This window comes from Notamacropus eugenii, chromosome 6 (assembly GCF_028372415.1).
Source record: "Notamacropus eugenii isolate mMacEug1 chromosome 6, mMacEug1.pri_v2, whole genome shotgun sequence".
Taxonomy (NCBI): domain Eukaryota; kingdom Metazoa; phylum Chordata; class Mammalia; order Diprotodontia; family Macropodidae; genus Notamacropus; species Notamacropus eugenii.
Window position 1 is genome coordinate 56,882,208 of NC_092877.1, and position 22,952 is coordinate 56,905,159.

Genomic DNA, 22,952 nt, shown 5'->3' on the forward strand with positions numbered 1-22,952 from the left:
TATTTGCTATATTAGTTTTATTACTAAATAAACGCATATATCCCTCCTCCCCCCATTCTCCCAAAGAAACATTAGGATGCTTGACTTTTGCTAGCCTACAGTAATTCCTTTTAAATGTTAAGAAAAAAACCTCTAAGACATAGACCCATACTGCTTTTTCATGTAACAACTGAGATTACTATTCTGAAGTTGTTTAGAAGCAGAAATGTTCATCCTTACTGTTTCTAGTTTGTTTTATTTTTTTTTAAAGGGAAACTAAGAATTTGATGATTTACTCGTGAGTCGGACAATCTGTTTTGAAGTGAAAACTACTGCAATTCACAGTTCAAACTAGAGGAAACCTTGGTGATTAATATAGAGTCCAACATTCTTATTGTATAGATGTGGAAACTGAGACTCAGAGAGGGCTTGTGCCTAGCCCAAAGCCGCACAGTCAGTGACAAAATGCACCAGAACCAGGCCTCTACATGTCCTCTGGGTTTGCCCAATCACGCTCTGGTGCCTGACCTCCTTCTCTAAACACTTGGCCCTATTCCCTCCGACTCCAAAAGAAATTCATTCCATGAATTATTCCTTTGCTGAGATAATTGTTGCTATGGTGCAGTGCCCTGATGTTGACATGTGGCTGTGTTTTTAAGTTTCCAAGGTTTTCCTCTTTGCATATAGTTTTTCACTGTTTTCAAGGTATTCTTCCAGGGGCAACTTCCATGTGGGAGGTTTGCTTTCTACTTCTTTTTTTTTTTTTAATTTTAGCTGGGTCAGGACCCATTTTAAGTAAACAGGCGGCAAAACACAACTGGCAATTTGGTTTCCATATTCATTCCAGCTGTCTCCTGCACATTCAGCGATGAAGTCATTGTTTCCTGAGGAGTGACCTGTGTTGCTATCCCTGATTATTGCATTCTCTTATTGCTTGCAGTATGAATAAAATGTTTCATGGAGTTCACATACTTGTGGGCTGACTTGTGCCTTCTTAGTTACTTAGATGATGTGACTTCTGGAACAGCTGGTTCAGGCTATAGAGAAGAACATTCAGTTTTAGTCAGAGATATAGCTAATCCTCAATTCTTAAAGCAGGATGAGATCTTAGAATGTGGAATATAGAGTATAGAATTTTGGAGCTGTCAGGGATGTTAGGCTATGGGCTGTAGCATGCTAGTGCTGGAAGGGGCCTTGGAACAACAGCGTCTTCTTTGGAAGGACTCTACTGTTACTTCAGCCCAAAGCCTGAATCTCATGAACAGCATCCTTAATAAATGGTCATTTGGTGTCTACTTGAAAGTCACTGGTGACATTAATTATGCCCCCAGACAGGCTGTTGTAAAAAGGAAAGAAAAAGAAATATAGGCTTCCCCTCAAGGAGCTTGAATTCTAATGGAGGAAAATAGCACATAAAAGGAAGCTGAAAAGGGAAGGATGGGAAATGAAGGCACTTAGTTCTGAGGCAAATCTGAAGATGTGGCTAGCTTCTGAGAGAGAGAGAGAGAGAGAGAGAGAGAGAGAGAGAGAGAGAGAGAGAGAGAGAGAGAGATCTCAGGGGCAGAGATTATTTCTAAGGTGTGGATTCTAGGTTTAGGGTAACCTTCTGGTATGAAGAAGGCTTCAAGAAAGTTTCGAATTCTGCCTGGTGAGAAGGGAAGCACTGTCTTAGCTCTCTTCCACATAACAACCTTATCAATATTTTCAGATGGTCGTTATGCCGTTATGTTTCTTTTTTTCTCCCAATCTCTTGTTCTTTACTCCTGTACACTTGAATAGAAAGATGGAAAGGAATTTAGAAACTGCCTTTTCTATTATTCTCATTTAGTAGCTGAAGCACCTAAAGCCTCAGAGAGGAGACTTGCCCAAGCTTACACAGGGTGATGTGGGGGCAATTTTAACTTACACTCAGCCTGCGTGTGCAGACTAGGTCCAGAACCTCGGTCTCATTTCCCGGTCCAGTGTTCTTTCCACTGGTTTATTCTGCTACCCTGCTGCCTCCTGAAAGATGACTTTTCTAAATAACTTCAAGCAAAGAGTTATTTCCAGAGAAGTTGTTTCTTATTTTGCTTAACACATGGGATAGGAAATTCTTTGCATATGATGGAGTAGTTTGACAGTGTTCTCCTGGCAAGCTTTCAAATTCCTGGAGGTTTCGGTGATAATTTCAATCACTGAGAATGTCACCCTTGCAAGTTCTAATTATTCAAAGTTTATTCAGTGTTAATATGATATGGAGACAGCTGTATTTGGAGCCAAACCTGTAAGTGCGATTGATACTCGAGGTGTTTAGAATATTGTAGCCAACGAGATAGGTTAAACATATTCCAGGCACATACAAGTTTTCTGATATCTGCAGATTTGGTGATGCCTCTCAATTTCTGGTCAGTGGGCTTCTAGTAACTACAGAAAGACCTCTCTCTCTCTCTCTTTCTCTCTCTCTCCCTCTTCCTACCCCTTCCTCTTCCCCTCCCCCTCGCTCCCTCGCTTCCTTTCTCCCTCTCTTCCTCTCCTTCCCTCCCTCTCTCTCTTTCTGTCTCTCTCTCTTTTGTCTCTCCTTCCTCCTCTCTCTCCCTTCCTCATCTCTCTCCATTTCTCCCTCCCTCCCCTCTTTTTGTCTCTCTCTGTCTCTATTTCTCATACACATACATACACACACATACAGAGTCTAACCTTGTTGTTTCATTGTGTAGGGAACTGATGATATAGAACTCCTTCCACCAATACATATTGACAACTCCCTGCCACTTTTCGAGTTTTAGAGTCTTACCTGAGGGGAAAATTTGCTTAGCACAGACCCTGGCACATAATAGGCACCTGATTATTGATTTCTATGGTTTGATCTGCCTGGCGCAAGCTGGTGCCATCTTTCCCTCATGATATCATCTAGGCTTCCTTGGACTGCCCTAGTGGGGATAGTTGCTTTTGGTAGTGATGGAGATGTAAGAATCCTCCACAGGGATTTCTGGGAGGCAGAAACAAGGTAGATGGCCTGGGAGTGATGTTATTCCTCAGAGCTCTTGGCTTGTCCACTTGGCATCTCTTGATGGAAAAATCAGGAAGAGAGGTACCATCCGTTGTACTGCAGATCAAGTGCTCTGGAACTCAGGGATCAAGATTAAACTAATGATAACACAGAAACAATTCCAGTGAGGAGAAAAGGGGGCAATTATTTAAAGAGAGAGTCTTTCACGTAGGACCCTTTGACCAAAATGGATTCTGAAAAACTGTGTAGAAGGTGTACCCAAGAGCAAATTATGGAGGATGAATATTAATGCAGGACCCAAACTTGTAAAACAAAAAGATTATCAAGAGTGCAAAAGCTCTGAAGAAACTGAAGGTAGTGAGGCCATGTAATCACAAAAGATAATTCCACTGCCCTTTCCTCTCCCCTTTTCCCCTCTTGTTGGACTTCATGAAAGAAACTGGTAAATTTTGGAAGTGGAATGTGAACCTGGGTTTTTATGATTTCAAGCTCAAACTTCTCTTCATTATTGCCTCTTACAAGATGTAATGTCAGTGGTCTTGGATGAATTCTCCAAGACCAGAGTTCCAGGGCTGGCTCTGATTCTCTCTTACAGAATTTTCTTAGGTAAGTTACTTCTCTTCCCTGGGCCTCTGTTTCTTCATCTGTAAAATGAAGGGATCCCTTTCTTCATTCACATAATGTGTTCTAAGTCCCGCTCCTGTTCCTGAGAACAGACTGTTCTAAGTTTCCTTCTTCAGTTTTGGAATTGTAAGGTCACTCCAGCAGCTCTAATGTTCTGTGTTCCATATTCGTACGTCTGCTTCCAGCTCGAACGTTCCATTATCTAACGTTACAAAAACTTAGAAAATTGCCCCTTATATTTATAGGGAGAGATTGTTTGGCAGTGAGGTGTCCTTGGCTGACAGCTCCTCATTGTGGTGCATGGCACGGTTGATGAAGACTCTGACAGCCAGAAGCTGGCAAGAGTGGGCTGTTTTCAGCTGCCATGCATTTGACTTTAATTTGTATGCACTATGTAGAAGAATTGTGTGCTCATACAAGACAAGTACATTATGCTCTGCACTCTATCCCTGTCACCCTCAATCTATCTGTTCTGCATGCCCATCTTTCACAGTATTTGCTTTGGAGAAGCACATCAGTATCAGATTTTCTCATTGTCTCCTTAGTGCTGTTTAATCATTTCATTTCCAAATCCCTCATCCAGTGTTTTAAAAGCAATAACTGAAGGATAAGTAAGAATGACCAAAGTGCCTTCATAGAACGTGGTCTTCTTTGTCCTAATAACCATTCTTTTAGGGTAGCACAGTCATATTATTTGCACTTTAGGTGGCAAAAAAATGAAAAACCAACTGAGACCTGACAAGGGTGAGATGTGTTCAGTTACATAACTAATTAGTAAGAGTCTAGATAAGACATAAGATCTTCTTAGTGACATAACTATTTAGTAACAGAATCTAGATTAGAACCCCCTCTCTGCCTCCTGCCTACTAACCTACTAACCTGGGATGCTTTCCACTAAACCATGTCTCTCCAAGAGAGAATCTTTTAAATATGGAAAAGGAAGCACACCTAATATAGGTAGTGATTTGGATTATGGAAGTTGTAGATGTGACAGTATATGCAGGGTGCATGGTGTTGTTCAAAGGTATATTTATTTACTACCAAGGAGTTTGACATTTCCCGGGGAGAGAATCTCAGAGTCAGTGCTGGTATGATTTCTTCAGTATTGGCATATTGCTTTGGTCCATTGCAATGAGTCCATCTGACTGATCAGATAAGTTACTAAAGATCCCTGGGCTGGGAGGCAGAAGCCCTGGGTGCTAGTGCTGGCTTTGCCACAGCTTCCCTTGTGAACTTGGACAAGTCCTTCCCATTTCTGGGCTTCCTTTCCTCATCTGTAAAAAATGGGGGTGGGACCAGATAACTTTAAGGTCTTATGTTTCCCTGATTCTCTTACTGTGAGCTTTTTCAAAAGGCATCTTTTGGAAAATCACTCTGGTAGGCTTTCTCTTAAAATAGAATCCAGCTGTTGGTGTCTGTTTGTCACTTTTCGTTGCTTTGCTTCTCTATGTTAAATGACCAGCCATCGCCCTAGTCTTTGGTATAAATACCAACTGTGCTGCAAATATTCGTTCATTTTTCCTGTTTAAAAAAAATTGATACCTTTTGTTATTTTTTATGTTACAATCATTTGCCTATATCCCCTCCTTTCCTACATTGAACCCTGTCTTGTAACAAGAGAAAAATAATGTAAAACTGATAAAAAACCTTGACAGATATTTGTAAAATATCAATCATTAAATACTCATTAAGCACCTACTATGTACTAGGAAGTATGTTAAACACTGGGTGTACAAAATGAAGCAAAAAGACTGTTCCTAGCCTAGAGCTTACAGTCTAGTGGGGATGACAGATTTCACATTCTTTGCCCCCCACCCCCAGTTTCCTTGATGGGAGGCATGTATGTTTCATCCTCTATTATTAGGACCTGAGCTATTTAATAGCACCAAATCTGAATTGAGTTGCCTTTTAATATTGTTTTCATTTATTTTGTCATTATGTCTGTTCTCCAAGTTCTGCTTTCCTTTCTCTGTAACACTTCATTCAAGCTTTTCTGTGTGTCTCTGAATTCCTTATATTTACCATTTCTTAAATCACAATCCTAGTTCATTACAATTATACACCCATGGTTTGGTCTGTCATTCTGCTGTGGACACCTTGGTGCTTTTTGCTATTGGTTGCTGTTTTCTTCCCAGGGAGCTTAGAATCAAAAGTTGGAAAGAAACAGAGCCAGGATTCAAACCCAGATTCTTTGTCTATTAACTTAATTCACTTTCTACTTCCTGCTTTTATTCAGAAACTTATTTTGGGCGCAAGAGTAACCAAGGGGATGATAGATATAGTATGAACTGTAGGAATTCAAAACAAAAACACAACATGGTAGACTTCATGGAAGAAGTAGTATTTGAGAGTCTTGAGGACTGGGTTAAGGACATCCTGTGGCAGAAAGACACCATTCGGGAGGGTAAGAGTATAAAAAGGCAGTTGGCCTGTTGGGAGATCAGAAAGTTAATCATGTTGATAATTGTGGGAAAAATAAAAGGACCTTTCAAGATTCTGAAGTTCAAACTCTCTAATTTTTCCTTATGATGGAGAGTGGAAATGACTTGACCAAAATCATACATGCCAAGAGTTTGATAAAATGGTCAAAACATTGGCTTTAGAGTGTGAGAACCTGACTTCAGATCTTGGCCCAGCTATGTCCGTGGCATTCATCACATATCCACTATTATGGGCAAAGCACTGTGCTCAGTACTGGGAAAATAGTAATGACAAATGATAGGCCTTGTCCTGATGAAGCTTAAATTCTACCGGAAGAAAATGTCACATATGTAGAAAAAATAATCAAAGGATAGAATAAGATAGAATCAAAGGTGATAACTAAATAAAATCCTTGCTTCTTAACCTGGGGTCTGTGAACTTTAAAGAAATTGTATATATACATATGTGTGTGTGTGTGTGTGTGTGTGTGTGTGTGTATAATTTATTTTGATATAGTTCTTTTCCTTTGTAATCCTGCATATTTTATTTTATGCATTTAAAAATATTCTGAGAGAGAGCCCATATAATTTCTCAACTGCCAAAGTGGTTCATTACACACAAAAGAAGAATCCCTGTTATAGGAAAATACTACCCACGTATTTGTGGGTGAATATCTACTTCTTTGGACTTCAGTTTATCAGTCTATGATACTGAGGGTTTGAATGAGAGATCTTAAAGTCTCTTCTAGGTCTAAAAACTGTCTTTCTAAGTTAGTAGCAAATCCATGACTAAAATTCAATGAATTCCTCAGGATTCATTCTCTGGTACAGATGGGAACCATCTACCTCTTCTGTTCCTGTGTAATTTTTGTCTGTCATCTCAGAATAAATCCTTCTTTCAGCTGCTTTCTCCCTACAGGTTGATGGCTGTCTCCATGTACCTTTAACCTTCTCTTGGTACCAGTACAGTATCCAGGAGGTTCATTTGTTATTTTATTACTTACTTTGGCTGCATTTTCCAGTCTTAGATGTCCTTGGTAATGTATCTGGTTATTTATTGAAAATTGTCTCTGAGCCCAGGTAGTTATGAGCTTCTGTGGATGCCTGTACATCTCACACAAAGCATTCCCAATTCAAACAGCTCTTAATGGAAGCCCAGAGAAACTGAGATAGTTAGAGAACACATTTTTTTTTTCTCTTCTCCCTGTCCCATTTGAGTAAGGGGATATTTTTGCAGAAATCTTGTCTCACTTTCCTCTGGTATGGGTAAGGACCCTGGAAGCAGCTGTAGCCAGCTGGTGGGACTCAATGTGTTGTATCATTTGCCTGCATTAGCATATATAACCCAGGCGTCTTTTGGTTAGCAGGCACCATCTGTCCTACTGAGCTAATGGCTGAGGGGCAGATCTTTAGAGAGCTTCGTACTTGCCTTCTGCATGCAGCACCTGGGGCTCTTAGGCAGTCTGACCCTTTTTTTCAGAGAGGGTTGTGCTGAGTTGGGATTACAGACCAGAGCCCATTACAATGACAAGTTGGCAGAGATACAAACAAGCTGAGGAGAGTCAAAGTCTAGAAATATGGTGATGTTGGGGAACACTGGGGGTCCAATAGATCACATCAAAACACAAGGAAAGCATAGACCTTGTTTTGTGGTTTGCCTATGTTTTGTTTGTAGTGCAAGGAACTCATGAGACCCACTTGTCTTTCTGTGTCTCAGGGGAGAAATTACCTCTGAAGAAAAAAAAAATCAATTGACTCCAGTGTGGAGAAGTCTTTCAGTTTTCCATTGGGGTTTAAATTTCTAGTCCCTTCTCACTTACCCCTCTGACACAGGCCTCATTTTTCCCCCTACATTGTGAATGTATCACTAGGTTAGCCATTGGACAACATTAGATTTTTTTCTCCAATCATTTGGACTGATGGGATTTTGATGAATGTGAGAACAGATGAAGTGCTGATTCCAAACAAATTTATTTAAAGCCCTCTGGTCCCTGAGGCACTTGGAGTTCTGAGAGCAGGATCTTGAGGTGGGTAGTGGGGATGTTGTTCTTCATTCATGTCTTTGTCTCTTCTGGTCACTGATCATTCATCAACAATAAACCTACCAAATCTAACTTTGTTTATCCTTTAGACAGGTTTACTAAATTGGTAGATTAGGAAAATGCTGTAGATGTAGTTTTCCTAGACTCTTTCTCCTTGATAAAGAATATTTTGCAATTGTGAACGAAGTGGGGCAATGCATGTACACTGCGATCACATATGGAGTCACAACCCACAGTTTAAGAAGCACTGAAGGGGCTATTAGTGAAAAAAGTTTAAGAAGCCCTGCACTAGACGGTAAGAGAATTAAATGAATTTGGAACTGTTTTGATGACTAGACTCAAAGGGTAGTTATTGGTGGTTCGATGTCTACTTGGCAGAGTGTCTTCAGTGGAGTGCCCCAGGGATCTGTATTTGGCTCTGTGCTGTTTAGCATTTTTATCAGTGGCTTGGATAAAGGAACAAATGTTGTGCTTCTAATATTTCCAGATGGCAGGAAATTTGGAGGCATAGTATAGTCAACACTCTAGAGGAAAGAATTAGGACCAAAAGACAACTTAATAGGTTAGAGAATTGGATTGAATCTGATGAGATGAAATTTAAGAAGGATAAATATGAAATCCTATACTTGGACAAAAGAAGTCCGCTTTATATGTATAATTTGGGTGAAACAAGGATAGACAGTTTGAAAAATATACAGGATTCATGACTGCATGAACAGTGTGTGGTGATAGTGAGAAAAGCCTGTACCATGTTGGGATGCAGTAAGAAACGCACAACCTTCAGGAAGAAGGAGGTAGTAATTCCATCCTACTCTTTCCTAGTCAGAACAAGTATGGAATATTTGTTTCAGGCTTCCATAGTTTGGAAAGGACTTTGATACATTGGAGAGAGTACAGAGAATGATAGTTAGGATGAGGAAGGGCATGTAGTCATATCATATGAGAAATGGCTGAAGGTGCTCTGAATACTTCACTTCTGGAAGAAAAACTTGGGGAGGATATGATACCTGTCTTCAATTATTTGAAGGGATATTATGTGGAAAAGGGATTAGACTTGTTTTGTTTGATCACAGAGGGTAGAACCAGAAATGGAGATTTCAGTGAATTAGGTTTAAATTTGATAGCTTGCTATAAGGGAAAGAGGGCAGCTAGGTGGTACAGTGGATAGAGCACTGTGTCTCAAGTCAGGAAGAGTCATCTTCCTGAGTTTAAATCTAGCCCCAGACACTTACTAGTTGTGTGAGCCCGGACAAGTCACTTGATCCTGTTTGCCTCTGTTTTCTCATCTGTAAAATGAGCTGGAGAAGGAAATGGCAAACTACTCCAGTATTTTTGCTAAGAAAACCTTAAATGGGGTCACAGAGTTAGACATGACTGAAAAACAACTCAGCAGTGTTTTCTCAATGAGGGTGGATGGGGAGGGAGGGAGAGAATATGGAACTCAAAGCTTTAAGAATGAATGTCAAAAATTGTTTTAGCATGCTACTGGAAATTGAGCTATACAGGCAATGGAGTATAGAAATCTATTTTGCCCTACAGAAAAATAGAGGAAAAGGGGAATGGAAGAAAGGTGGATAATAGAAGGGAGGACAGACTGTTGGAAGGGATGGATGAGGTGCATGCTGTCCTGGGGTGGGGAGTGGGGAGAGATGGGGAGAAAATTTTGAATTCAAATTCTTGTGGAAGTGATTGTTACGAACTGAAAATAGATAAATTATATATTAAAACAACAACAACTCAGCAACAGTAAACATATGCAGAAATAATTACTTCCTAGCAATTAAAACAGCTGTTTGTTCTTCATTTTTGAATATGGCCAATGACATCTGATAAAATGGCCATTGAGTCAAGAATTATTGCAGAAAAAAGATATCTTGTCTAGGGAATCCTTTGCCACTTTTGCCTTTTCTGGAACAGAATGTCAATTGCCGTTTCACAAGGTGTTTCTTAGAATTATATGGCCAGAACCATTGAGGTAGATGTCTGTGAGCCCCATATTAATGGCTTGGCACTGTGAATAGGTGACTGTTTTTTGTCCTTGTTCTTGTCCTTTTGAAGACACCTAGTGACATCATGGTGCCAAGTCCTCCCTAAATACCCCATGCACCCCTACACTTAAAGCTATATAGCACTTTAAAGTTTGCAAAATGTATTACAAATTTTATCTCGCATCATCATCACGACAATCCTAGGAGATAGATACTGCTATTATCCTCATGTTACTGATGAAGAAACTAATGCAGACAGAAGTTAAATGGTTTGCCCCAGGGTCACACAGGAAGAACCTGAACCTGAATTTGAATTCTATTTTTCCTGATTCTAGACCCAGTGTTCTGTTCCTATACTGTGCCACCTGGCTGCCTCAATTATCTTTCTATTTACTTGGAGGTACCCATGTATGAGAATGTTGCATTGGTATCCCCAAGATACTCCATTGAATTGGGTAGAGGCCCTATGGCCCTTGATTGAGTGACCATATTAAAATCCTCCATCCTTTTGACCCAGAGGACAATTCTCATTGACCTAGAGAAGGGTAGATAGATGATCTTAAAATTTTTGTATTTGAGGCTTGACAATGAATTTACACGGATTCATTTCTTCTCTCTCGTCTGGTCCTTTTGGCCAAGTGGCCTGCTTTTTAAAGTTAGTTGGCCTAGTTCAGGGTTCTAGGAGGAAGTCCTTCTGGAGTGGAACACTGAAAGGAAGGTTTCTTAAGATCATAGAGTCAGAGTGGGAAGGGATCTTATATAGATCATTTAGTTCAATTCCCACATTTCACAGAGAAGGAATCTGAGTCTAAGAGAGGTGAAGAGAGGTCCTGATCTAAGGACACACTTGGTAGTAAGATTTTAAAGTTGAGCAGGACCTTAAAGAACATTTCTTCAATCTCCTTGTTTTTTTGATGATAAAGCTAAGGTCTTATGTAAAAGACACACAGGTTATAAGTAACAGAGTTGAGATTTGAACACAGATCACCTTGACTCCAGTTAAGTGCCACAGTCTAAAATAGCAATTTCTCAGACCAAATACCATTCATCATTCCATTAGCAAGCATTTATTCATTGCCTACTGTGTGCCAGATACTGGGGTGATAAAGACAAATATGAAAAAAGCCCTGCTCTCTGGAAGACAAATGAGTATATTTCTATACAAAACAAACACACACACACACACATATATATATATCTACATATACATATATTTTTTTTGTGGGTGGCGAGAAGCCTAGTAGCTGGGGCAGAAGGGGAAGTAGGAAAGACCTCCTGTAGGAAGTGTTATTTTAACTGAACCTTGAAGGAAATGAGAGAATCTGAGAGGCAGAGGTAAGAAGTACGTACCTTTGAGGAAAGGTGGACAGTCAGCACAAAGACATGGGATAGCTGATGGAGTGGCATGTGGGAGAAGCAACAAACGGCCTACTTTGGCTGAGCTATAGAGTGCACAAAGGGAAGTCATGTGTAAAAATGTTGAACTGATAGGCTGGAGCCAGGCTGTGAAAGACTTTCTATGCGAGACAGATGATTTTGTATTTAACCCTAGAGGTAATAGAATACCACTAGAATTCATTGGATTGGAGAGTAACATGGTCATAACAGTGCTTTAGGAAAATGACATTGGCTGCTGAATGGAAGTTGACTAGGAAAGAACTGGCCACCACGAGGGTTATGTCCAAAAGTCATTCTACTCTCCTTGTGGTTTGGGGAGCTATGTACCTTCGGGTTGCTACTGGCTAGAAGAGGCAAGATCCCGAGCCTTAGTCAATACTCTTTATTTCAAAGCAGTTGGCGACTGTCTCCATTTTATCTGTCAGATTCAAAGTTTAGAGTTTCCAACTTGCTTAACTTGAACTGGCCCTACGTAATTAAAAACCAGCTGCTGATGGTGTGGGTTGGGGGTGAGAGAAGAAGATGCACATTATCTATCCGAGGTGTGAAAAGATGGATGGTTAATTCATGGGAAAAGGTTTGTCATTTTCCCTATGGAGAATAGTACCTCTCAACTGATAGAATCTTAATTCCTTCCTCATTCTCTTTCAGTGTCTCCTGGGGGGAATACAGAGCTGTATGGAAGGCTTTCTTCTTTCAGAATCTACTCTTCTTGTTTCAAAAAGCCTGCCACTTGGGAGTCTAGAGGTGGCTTTGTTGTGGGGGACATATGTATAGCTTTAGGTGTCCCTTAATTGAGCAGCAGGTGACTGCTCTGGTCTTGGCACGCTGATCTTTGAATGTATAGCAAGAATCTTAAATGTTTTCCTTAATGATTCTTCTCTGTTTGATGAAAAGATCTTCCCCATAAAACTCCCACCTCCCACCCATGAATTGGCACTGTTTATGTCATTAGTAAAAAATCTGTCAGGTCTATGAATAACTCTGCTAATGAAGAGGATGTGTTCCAGCCACCCATGCTTCTGCCAGAAACTGTTATCAGAGCTAGCAATAACAGAGGAGGCAGAGGAATGGGGTCAAGGACTGTAGAACCACTGGTCGTTCTTTGAATCATAAGTTCTGGAGATGGATGGGACTTCGATATCATAGAGTTAGACCTGGAAGGTGTCTCAGAAGTCATATTGTTCTAACCTCTTGTTTTACAGATGAGGAAACTGAAGTCCAGAGAAAGGAAATGCATCACTGTGGGCCACATAGGTTACACGGGGAAGTAGAAAGGTAACAGTTAGAAGGCGGTAACAAGGGCAGCTAAAGGAAGATAAATTTAAGAACAAAATCAAATAGTTAAGTTTGGCTAAACCATAGTTAAGTAGTTAAAACACAAAGGTGGTGAAGGTATTATTTTTAACCCACACTGTAGGCAAAGAAGATCCAACAAGGCCTAGAATCACTAACCATGGCAGAATGGATGACAGATATGGTAGAGCTGTCTAATTTTGTTTTTGTTTGATCTGACAAGCAAGGTTATTATTATTTTGGAGTGGAAAGGTCAAAATAAAAATGGCTAATGGGAATTCAAAATATATGATTTGTTGGGTGCTAGTAGGAGAATGCCTGAGTTGTCTTTGGAAAGAGCATTTATAAAGTGGCAGAGCTAGCATTGAAACCCAGGTCTTTTGACTCCAAATCGAGCGCACTTTCCCAAAGAAGTAGGTTCTTAGCTTGGAGCCCATGAATTATTATTATTTTCTGTATATTTTAGTACAGTTGATTTTCTTTGTAATCCAATGAGTTTTAACTTACATATTTAAAGCATTTTTCTGAGAAATCCATAAACTTCACCAGCCTGCCAGAATGGGGTTCATGACATAGAAAAGAATGAGGAAACTGAGATTCAAAGAAGTTGAAGAACTCACCTATAGTCACAAAGCAGTCAGTGGCAGAGCCTTCCTCTTTAGGAGAAAGTACCTTTCCTCCATTGCCCTTTCACTTCAAGATACCCAGGCTTTTCATGAAAATCGTGGAAGTCTCTGCTTAATTCTCTCCCTCTCATCCCCTCCTACAGACTTATGAACTCACAAGAATGTAATGGTCATTGTCACCCACCAGTCCAGGATGAGGAACCTGAGACAAAGAGAGGATATAATTTGCCCAGGGTCACTCAGCTAGTGAGTTTCAGAGCCAGGAATGGATCCCAGGTTTTCTGACTCAGTTTTCTTTGCATTGGATTTAACTACCTCTGAATTCCTTTTGACAAAATGACAATTTATCAGTATACATTTATTAAGCACTTGCTTTGTGGGAGGCCCTGTGGAAACAAATGAAAGAATGAAGAATCATTCAGCTCCTTACTATAACAAGACAAAGATGCAATGGCCATGGGCTGAAATATCTAATGATAAGTATTATCAAGTATCATGAGATAATTTGAGTCATGAATGAGAAAATTATCTTCCACCTGTATGCAACATTTAGAAAAATGCCTATTACTCTTGTTGGATAAAAGGGACTTTTCTCCTTTTTTGTTTTTCTTTCAATTTAGGGACAAACCAAAGGAAAATAGTGAAAATTAATAAAAATTTTTATAAGTGCGTGGTTCATAGAATTTGGAACTGGAATGCACATTAGAATACAGATTGTGGGTATTGGAAGAGATGTTGCGTTATACTCAATGGGAAAGCAAGAGACCCAGAGAGGCTAAGTGATTAATCTAAGGTCACACAGGCACAGCTATGATGTGAACTGTGGATCCTGGCTTTCAAATTCAAGACTGTTTTTCAGCAAACCCAAGGCACCTCTCCAAGTTGAAGTTGAAGACGTTATCTCCCCTGACCTGCTTGGCTTTCCTCTCCCATTCTGTTTAATGTACATTCACTCCTAAGCATGGGATGAGGATGGAGTAACTTTGATGTAGCATTCATTTGTTAGTGACTGTACAAAAACCCTGGGCCAAGGAGGTCCTTGGACACTGCGGTTCACAGGCTAAGGGAACTTAACAGTATGAACATTGGAGCACTTTTCACCGTTGTTGTGGAGTCATTTTTCAGTTGCATCTGATTCTTCATTACCCCATTTGGGGTTTTCTTGGCAAAGATACTAGAGTGATTTGCCATTTCCTTCTGAAGATTATTTTATAGATGAGGAAGCTGAGACAAACAGGGTTAAGTGACTTGCCCAGGCTTGCACAGGTAGGAAGTGTTCATTTATTTTAGGACTTAGTAACTCTGTAGAGACACAGTTAAATTAGGTACCAGATTTCCCTCTATTTTTACACATACTTTCTATATGAAGACAGGTTATGTCCACAACTTTGAAGATTTAATAGTTTCTCTGTGAATGAGAGAATTTGTTGTTGGCCTAAGAGATGGTGTGGTGTGATTGGAAAAAAGCATTGGCTCTGGATTCATAACACATGTGAATTTGAGTTCTAGCCATGTTACTTAGTACCTCTTAATGACCTTGGTCACATTACTTGCTCTCTTTGGACCTCAGTTTTCCCATTTGAATAATGATTGGACTAGACAATCTATAATGTATGTTTTAGTTCAATTCTATCTGAATTATATATTTTCCCTTTATAAAAATAATAACTTTCATTTAGATATTACAAATATATGTATATGTAGGATATATTTGTATGTATATACATATGATATGATAGTATAGGTAGGATATGTGTGTGTGTATACATACATGTGTATGTATGTATATACACACACATCCCTAAGATTAGAAAAGTGCTTTATAGACATTATCTCATTCTCATAACGAAGAGTTAGGTGCTTGTTTTTTATTCTTATTTTATAGATGAGAAAACAGAGGCAGGCAGAGGTTAAGTATTTACTCAGGGTCACACCACTAAGTGTCAGACTTAGGTCTTCTTGACTCCAGGACCAGTGCTCTATCCACTGTGCCATCCAGCTGTTAGGAAGAATGTAATTTACAGATGTTCAGATCTGTTTTACAGACATTTATTAAATATTTCTCTATGCTGTTGTAGATCACTGTGGTAGGTCCTAGGAGAAATGTAGGGTAGTTAAGAAAAAATACGAATATTCAGATTCCATCTTTTCTCCTTGCTGTATGACCACAGACAAGTCACTTAATCCTCCTGACCCTCAGTTTCCTAATCTGTAAAGCATAAATTTACTTACTTATTTATTTACTTATTTCACAGGACTGTTGTCAGGCTCCGATGACATAGTATGTGTAAAGTACTTTGTGCACCTTTAAGTGTTATCCTTCTTTATTGTTATAATCTTGGTCATTTCTAAGATAAATAAGGCAGTTCTTGCTTTCAGGGAGCTCTTGATGAAATAGAAAGTATGAGATAGATATGTGTAATTAACTTCCTGGCCAGCCCCAAACCCTGCTGCCTAGGGACACTTGGTCAGTACCCAATATGGGTCCCTTATGTATGTCATCCCACCTAATAACACACTCAGCTCCTCATGAGTAAATAATGTCTTGTTTGTGTGTATTTGTATCTCTTACCAGATATTAAATGCTTTACAGATGCCTTTTAATCCAGTCCTCATTCATCATTCATTCATTCATTCATTCATTCACAAGATAGGAAGTAGCAAGTATAAAGGAGGAGCTAAAGGTTTCCCTTCTTCACTTTGTCTAAGTTCAAAACAGACATCCATGCTTCACTGCATTCGTTGTATTAATCATTTCTTATAGCACAGTGAAATTCCGTTCATTCACTTGCCATAATTCATTTAGCCATCCCCCAATCAGGGGGCATCTACCTTATTTCTAATTCTTTGCTGCCACAAAAATGCTGTTATAAATATTTTAATGTAGATGGGGTCTAGACCTAGTGGGCCTAGATGGGATCTAGTCTACTTGAAGTCTTTCTGTACATCTCCATGGGGTCTGTGTCTAGCCTGGAGATCTCTGGGTCAAAGAGCATGGACATTTTGATCAGTTTTCTAGTATGATCCCAAATTATTTTCTGAAATATTTGCACCAATTCACAACTGCATCAACTGTGTATTCCTGTACCCATTTTTCCACAACCCTGAAAGAAGATTCTTATTTTCCAAGAAGGCTCAAGAGTTGGGGGAGATGAAGTGAGTTGTTTTAAAGATGGAGATCAGAGACACCAGTGTGCTATGAAGCCAAGAAAATGATCCAATACGTATGCAGTGCCTGCTTTCTCTATAGTTTGGAGTTAAACAAATTCTAAAATCATTTGTTGCCTGTGGCAGAGTTCCTTTATGTGTCAAAGGAAGTTTGCAGTGCAAGCTGATCTGGTCCTTTAGCAGAAGTAGAAAGAGATTTGAATTCCCATAAATGCACATTTCAAATGATTACATCATTTTGTGATTTTCAGGCCAGTTGGTTTGAGTTTTGGTTTGGAACAGACATTGCACCATGATGTAATTGGCTTGTCTCTCATTACATTCTACCTTGGTTGCACATTCTCTTTGGCATGCCTGCTTTAGAGAATCAGGGCGGCTTAGACATGGAATGGAGCTTAGTGCAGTGTGGGGGAAAGAAGACTTACTTCACTTGGAATCAGAAAACCAGGGATTGAGCTCTGACTCTGCCAGTGATGAGCTGGGTGACTTTCGGTGAATCTCATCTCCCTGAGCCCCAATTTTCCTATCAAATGGAAGTAATAATATTTATCCCACTTATATCAGCAGGTTGTTTTAAGGGCGTCATGAATTTAGAGTTGGAAGGGACCTCAGAGGTCATATAGACCAATCATCTTTTTTTTGCACCTGTAGAAACTGAAGCAAAGTACAGTGACTTGCCTGAGGCCATAGGTAAAAGAGACAGGCTTCTCAGAGACTAGACCTTCTGTCTCTAGATCTACTCTTTGCATTATCTCCCAGTGTCCTCTTAGTTATACACACATGATCTCATTTGACTCCTATGAGAGCTCTTGAAAGTTTGCCAAGATGTTTATGTATATGACCCCATTTGGTCCTCCCAGTAACCTGGGAGGTGACTCTTTCTATTAAAATACTTAACAGAAAAGAAAAATGGAAGTTTAGAGATTAAGTGACTTTCCCAGGTTCACATTACTCTTTAATGTCTGAGTCAATTCCAAGTCAGATCTTTTTGACTCCTAAGTCCAGAGCTCTACCCATAGTGCCATATTGCTGGTCAATGGAATGGTAGATAGGAGAGTGTTTATTTATTATAATTACTGCTATAAGTACTACATAAGTACTACAGATCTGAAGACTGAGTACTGAAGAAACTTGAGACATTTACTAAATCTCTTTACTTTGCAGATAAAGACCCCAAGGCCCAGGGATATGAAGTGGTTTTCCCAAGGTCACATAGATAATGAGTAGATTTCAGTTATCCACATTATTATGAAGCATGGATGAAGCACACCCATGATCTGGAATATTTGTCTCGATTTTTTTGGCCTTCCCTTTGTACCAGAGAAGAAGTCTGAATTTTGTCTTCTTTGTTGGGGGTGTTTATAATACCTTACTGTAATTTGATCACAGGCTATAGGTAGGTCAATGTTAAGTAAAAATAGTGTATAAAAAAGAAACTAAAAGAAACATAAAATATGATGGTAATGTCTTATGATGACCCACAATATAGTGACACCATGATGGAGAAAGTCACAATGTAGAAGGGATGACTGTATCTACAATTTGAAATCAAATTCTTTGATTTCAGATACGAGAAATACTTTTCCCACCACGCTTTGCTGCTCGAGCTTGTCTTTTTTGTGATTATATTTTAATTCTTTTTAATGGATAAAGTAGAGCTCCAAATGATAAAGTGAGTTGTCCTTGATCACTTAGGACTCGCTTGGAGTCAACTCCAAGAATACTGTTCTCATTTCAGTGCTTTTTGTACAACATTCTTCCATCTCTCACTTTAGGCAACTTTCTAGAAAAGTTCAAGCTTTTAAGCACTTAGACCTACAATTACTTTGTGTTTTCTTTTAAAAATGATGATTTCCAGAAGGTGGAAAGGGAAAGGCCATTTTTTTAAAAAAAGTTATATAACTTACATTAAATAGAGAACTAATTTATTTAGAAAGTGTGAATTATGGTGTTCTAGCGTATCAAGCAAAAAACCACATTCATCAGTCGTGGCCACTTCTTGTTCTCTTCCACGTATATATCATATCACTGGCTTTAGCTCTTAAGAAATTTGTTTCCTTAGGAGTTATTTGGGTACACAGATAATTATGGGGTAGTAGAACAAAAAATGCGGAGGCAGCCCTTGAAGGTATGGAAAGTTCTTTGCTTATGACAACTGTGAGAGTCAAGTAGTGCAAATATTATCAATTACTTTTTACAGACATGTAAACCGAGGATCTGAGAGGAGAGGCTAAGTGATTTGTCCATGACCACAAAGATAGTAAGTGCTTAGCTTCATGTCCACTATTCATTTTATTACATGATATTTAATGTTAGAATCGCAAAAATGTTAGCATTAAAAGGGACCTTAGAACATAGCATATCAGAGCTGGGAGGGACTTTAGAGGAAACTGAGGTTCAGAACAGTTAAGTGATTTGCCCTTGGTCACACAGCTACTAAGAAGCAGGATGGTTCCCCCATTCTCCCTTTCCCCACTCCTGAAAACACTGGAAGGATATTTTCGCTTAGGATTCACATCATCCACCCATATATTAGCCTTATTTCCAAGGATTATGACAGTTTCCTGAAAGAATGTGTTCTGTGGATTTTCATCCCAATTCCTTTGAGGGCAATTTGCTTGCTTGCTATTCAGTTTTGGAGACAGTTGGAGATAGCAAATCCAGAGAGCCAGAATTTGCATACATTTTTAAGACCACAGGCTTTCATTGGGACATTGACAAATCTTAAAAAGAAAAAAAAATCTGCCTTAAGGGCGTAAAGCTGCCATTGTATGATGATGGACTGTCAGGAACATGCAATAAGCAAATGCGGAGAGTATTTAATAATAATAGTTTGGTGTGGTAGTATGAACATTGGACCAAGGAATCTGGGGCCATAGGCTTATGCCTCACCACTGTTATTTATAAGCTGGTGACCTTGGGAAAGTCACTTGATCTCTGGGATTTCTGTTTTCTTATTCTTAAAGTGAATACTTGAGCTTAGAAGTTCCCCTTCAATGCCAATATTCTATGATTCTACCAGTGATCAATTAGATACTTTAGACTTGCTGTTAATAGATATGGGCAGGAATGCTTTGTGGCTAGTTAAAGATTTTAGTTGTTAGAGACTTATAGCGGTAATGCCTACATATTTATATATTCATGGCCATAGACGTGTAGAACAACAGTTCAGTCAAGAAATATTTATTAGATGCCTTCTGCATGCCAGACAGTGTACTAGTGCCTGAAAATAAAAATAAAACAATAATAATTATAAATATATAAAATATAATACATTATATTAGCATAGTTAATATTAACATTTAATATTATATATTAATATTAGACTGAGTACAAAAGAAACTTGAGAGATTTATATAAATCAGTCTCTTCACTTTGCAGATACAGACACTGAGGCCCAGGGATGGGAAGTGGTTTTCCCAAGATCACGTAGATAATGAGCAGAATTCAGTTATCCCTTCCACATCATGGGGGCTGTGGGTATGGGTGGAGCACACCCGTGATCTGGAAAATTTCTATTTGCAAGGATGTTGTGAGTAGTTTACATTCCAATAGGTTGGGGGTGATGGAGTGGAAGGGCATAAACATTTATATAGTGCCTTCAATGTGCTAGACATTATGCTAAAGGCATTACAAATATCTCATTTGATTTTATTTTTTTTTTTAGAGAGGGAGGCAGTTGGAATTAAGTGACTTGCCCAGTATCATACTGTTAGTAAAGTGTCTAGGGCCAGATTTGAACTCAGTTCCTCCTGACTCAAGGACCTGTGCTCTACTCACTGTGCTGCTGTCCTTTAATCTTCACAGCAGCTCTGGAGCTAATATTATCCTTATTTTACACTTGAGAGCTCTGACTCTTCATGAGTCTTGGCAAAGATATTGGAGTGATTTGCCATTTCCCTCTCATTTTATAGATGAGGAAACTGAGGCAGCCAGGGTAAAGTGAGTTTTCCAGGATCATACAACTAGTAAGTGTCTGAGGCCAGAGCTGAACTCAGGATGATGAGTAGTCCAGACTTCAGTCCTGGCGCTGTCTGCCCTATGGCACCACCTAGCTTCTCAAAAGATGCCCTCTTAGTTGCATGTTAGTTTTACTTGACTTGCCCTGGTAGGCAGAACTACTATTAGTAGATGGAAATTCCTGGGGGAAAAGATTTCAACGTGACATAGGGAAGCCTAGCTGATGTTTAGTGTTTTCCTCAAATGAAATGATCCACCTTGGAAAATAACGAGTTTCCTGTCACTGGTGGTCACGTGGAGGTTGGATGATCCTTAGTTCAGACATTGTTAGAGCTTAAAGAACCTTGCAGTTTATCTAGTGCAAGGCTCTTATTTTCCAGAGTACAAAACAGCGACCCCTAGGAACTAGTGACTTGTCCAAGGTCACATGTTAAATTCATATTTGTAGAAGATGTTGTAGAAGCAATTTATGCCTCCGTTAGAGATGGGCTGAGCTGCCCTTTGCACTCTTATCCAAGTATGAGACTGCTGATTCTGCAGATTGCATTTGCGGCTGAACCTGCAGAGCATTTCTCCGCTGCGCAGCACCAAGACAATAGCCAGGCCTGCGATGTTTTTTTGTGCCTCAGTCTGGATTTATTGCTTAAAGGTTTCTCTCTCTGCAGAGGCTTGAGGAAATAATCTGGAGACTTTGTACAACAATGCTACAGTGTAGCCCTATAAGGGAAAATATGCGAGGGCTTGCTGTGAGGAAGGCAGAGCTGTATCAGATAGATTGTCGGGATGTCACACAAATACTGTATCACTTAAGCACACTTCCAAATATTTCCACACAGAATTTATGTAAAGTTACAGTCTGACAAAGCTCCTAACTTAGCAGGTGGCTGTTAAATGAAATGGAAATCAGCCCACTGGAGTTATGGCTTTTTTTATCTTGGTTCCTTGGCCCTCTGCCTTTAGAGAACACTATTCATTCTCTAGCTGGGAGAGAGAGAGGACAGACCATCCATCAAGCTGCTTTGTTTGTAGTGATGATGATGTAGTGAAAAATGCACTGGACTGTGGCCTAGAAAATCTGGATTTGAATTCTGGCTTCAGTACTTATTAGCTGGGTGACTATGGGCAAGAAGTTGCACTTCTTTGCCTCAGTTTCCCCATCTGTAAAATAGATATACTGTTGTTCATATCGCCTACCTCACAGAATAGATGTGAGGAAAGACCTTTGCAAGCTTTGCAGAAATATGTCATATTGAAATATGAGTTAGTGACCACTAGGAAAGAGGAAGAGGAAAGGCAAACGTACTATAGTGAGCAGTAGACTTTGAGTTAGAAGGCCTGTGTTCCAGGCTTTGCTTTGACTTTTACTCTCTGTGAAGTTGTGGGCAGGTCATTCTGTCTTTCTGAGATTCACTTTTTTTCCTATAAAATGGAGACAGTATTACCTTCTCTACCTTACTTCTTAGGGGTATAGTGAGCACTACAGGATACTTTGTTATTGTAGAATGCTGTAAAACTGTGGGCTCTTGGTAGTAGTAGAAATATGAATAATTAAAGCTTGTAAAATACTTTAACCTTGTGAGATAAGGATATGATTCTTAATTTCTTGTGCCCACCACAGTGCCTGGTCCATACATAGTGGATACTTCATATATATTTTTGATGCATTATCTTAGGAGGAAACTGAGGCACAAAGAGGCTAAGTAATTTCCCCAGAATTACACAGTTAATTGAGCAGTAGAGTTGAACTCAGAATTCATGCCTAGCTTTAAGGACTAGTCTCTTTCTATGATTATTAACAGTTCTTCCTCAACTAACAGCCATAGGGACTGTAAAAGCCAGAGTCCAAGAGATTTTGGGTCAAGGGCAGGAGAAGCTGTAGCCAAAGTGTCAGACCTAGTCCTTATTACCTAAATCAAAAGCCCAAATCCAGAGCCAGGAGGGACAGGATCAGGAGATCTCACTTTGCCAAGACAAAACCAAAAGGCTCTTGCTGAGCCAACTGAGTCGTCCAGCTTTCTGTATCCATTGGAGGGAGGTACTGTCCAATGACTCAGCCTTTTGAGCCAGCTCAGCCCAGAGGGTGGGTTTGACTCAGGCCTTCTTCCTTCATTCAGCAAACATTTAAGAATTAACCATCTACTTGTGTGTAGAATACTGTGCTGGAAACTGTGGGAGATGCAATGTTTAAATAAAACATAGACTTTAGTAGACATAAATAGATAATTCCCCCTTTTAGGTGTCATTCCTGTAAACTGCATTTTGAAATGATTTACCCACGAGAGAAGGCAAGTTTCAGTTTGTGCAGAGGAGATTGTTTCTTTGGTCTCGGATCGAAATTTTCAGCTAGTAGTAGTAATGGAAAGAAATGAAGTCTAGTTCTTCATTGGACAGGGTCAAGTGGGTAAAATCAGTGAAAGGGGACGCAGTGACAATCGGGATCTGTCCATGCTTGTGAACAGATGATT

At 39.5% G+C, this 22,952-nt stretch overlaps 1 protein-coding gene across 6 annotated transcripts in view; it reads left to right on the plus strand.

The window, feature by feature from the left end:
• AFAP1 (actin filament associated protein 1) overlaps positions 1-22,952 on the plus strand; it is a 236,082-nt gene that overhangs the window by 53,518 nt on the left and 159,612 nt on the right. Inside the window, exon 1 of one of the 6 annotated variants that reach the window (XM_072620150.1) lies at positions 18,767-18,787. The exons of the other annotated variants lie outside the window; for them this stretch is intronic. The gene's annotated coding sequence lies outside the window, so the exon portion shown is untranslated. Of the gene's footprint in view, positions 1-18,766; positions 18,788-22,952 lie in introns of those variants that run through there. 6 annotated transcript variants of the gene reach the window in all.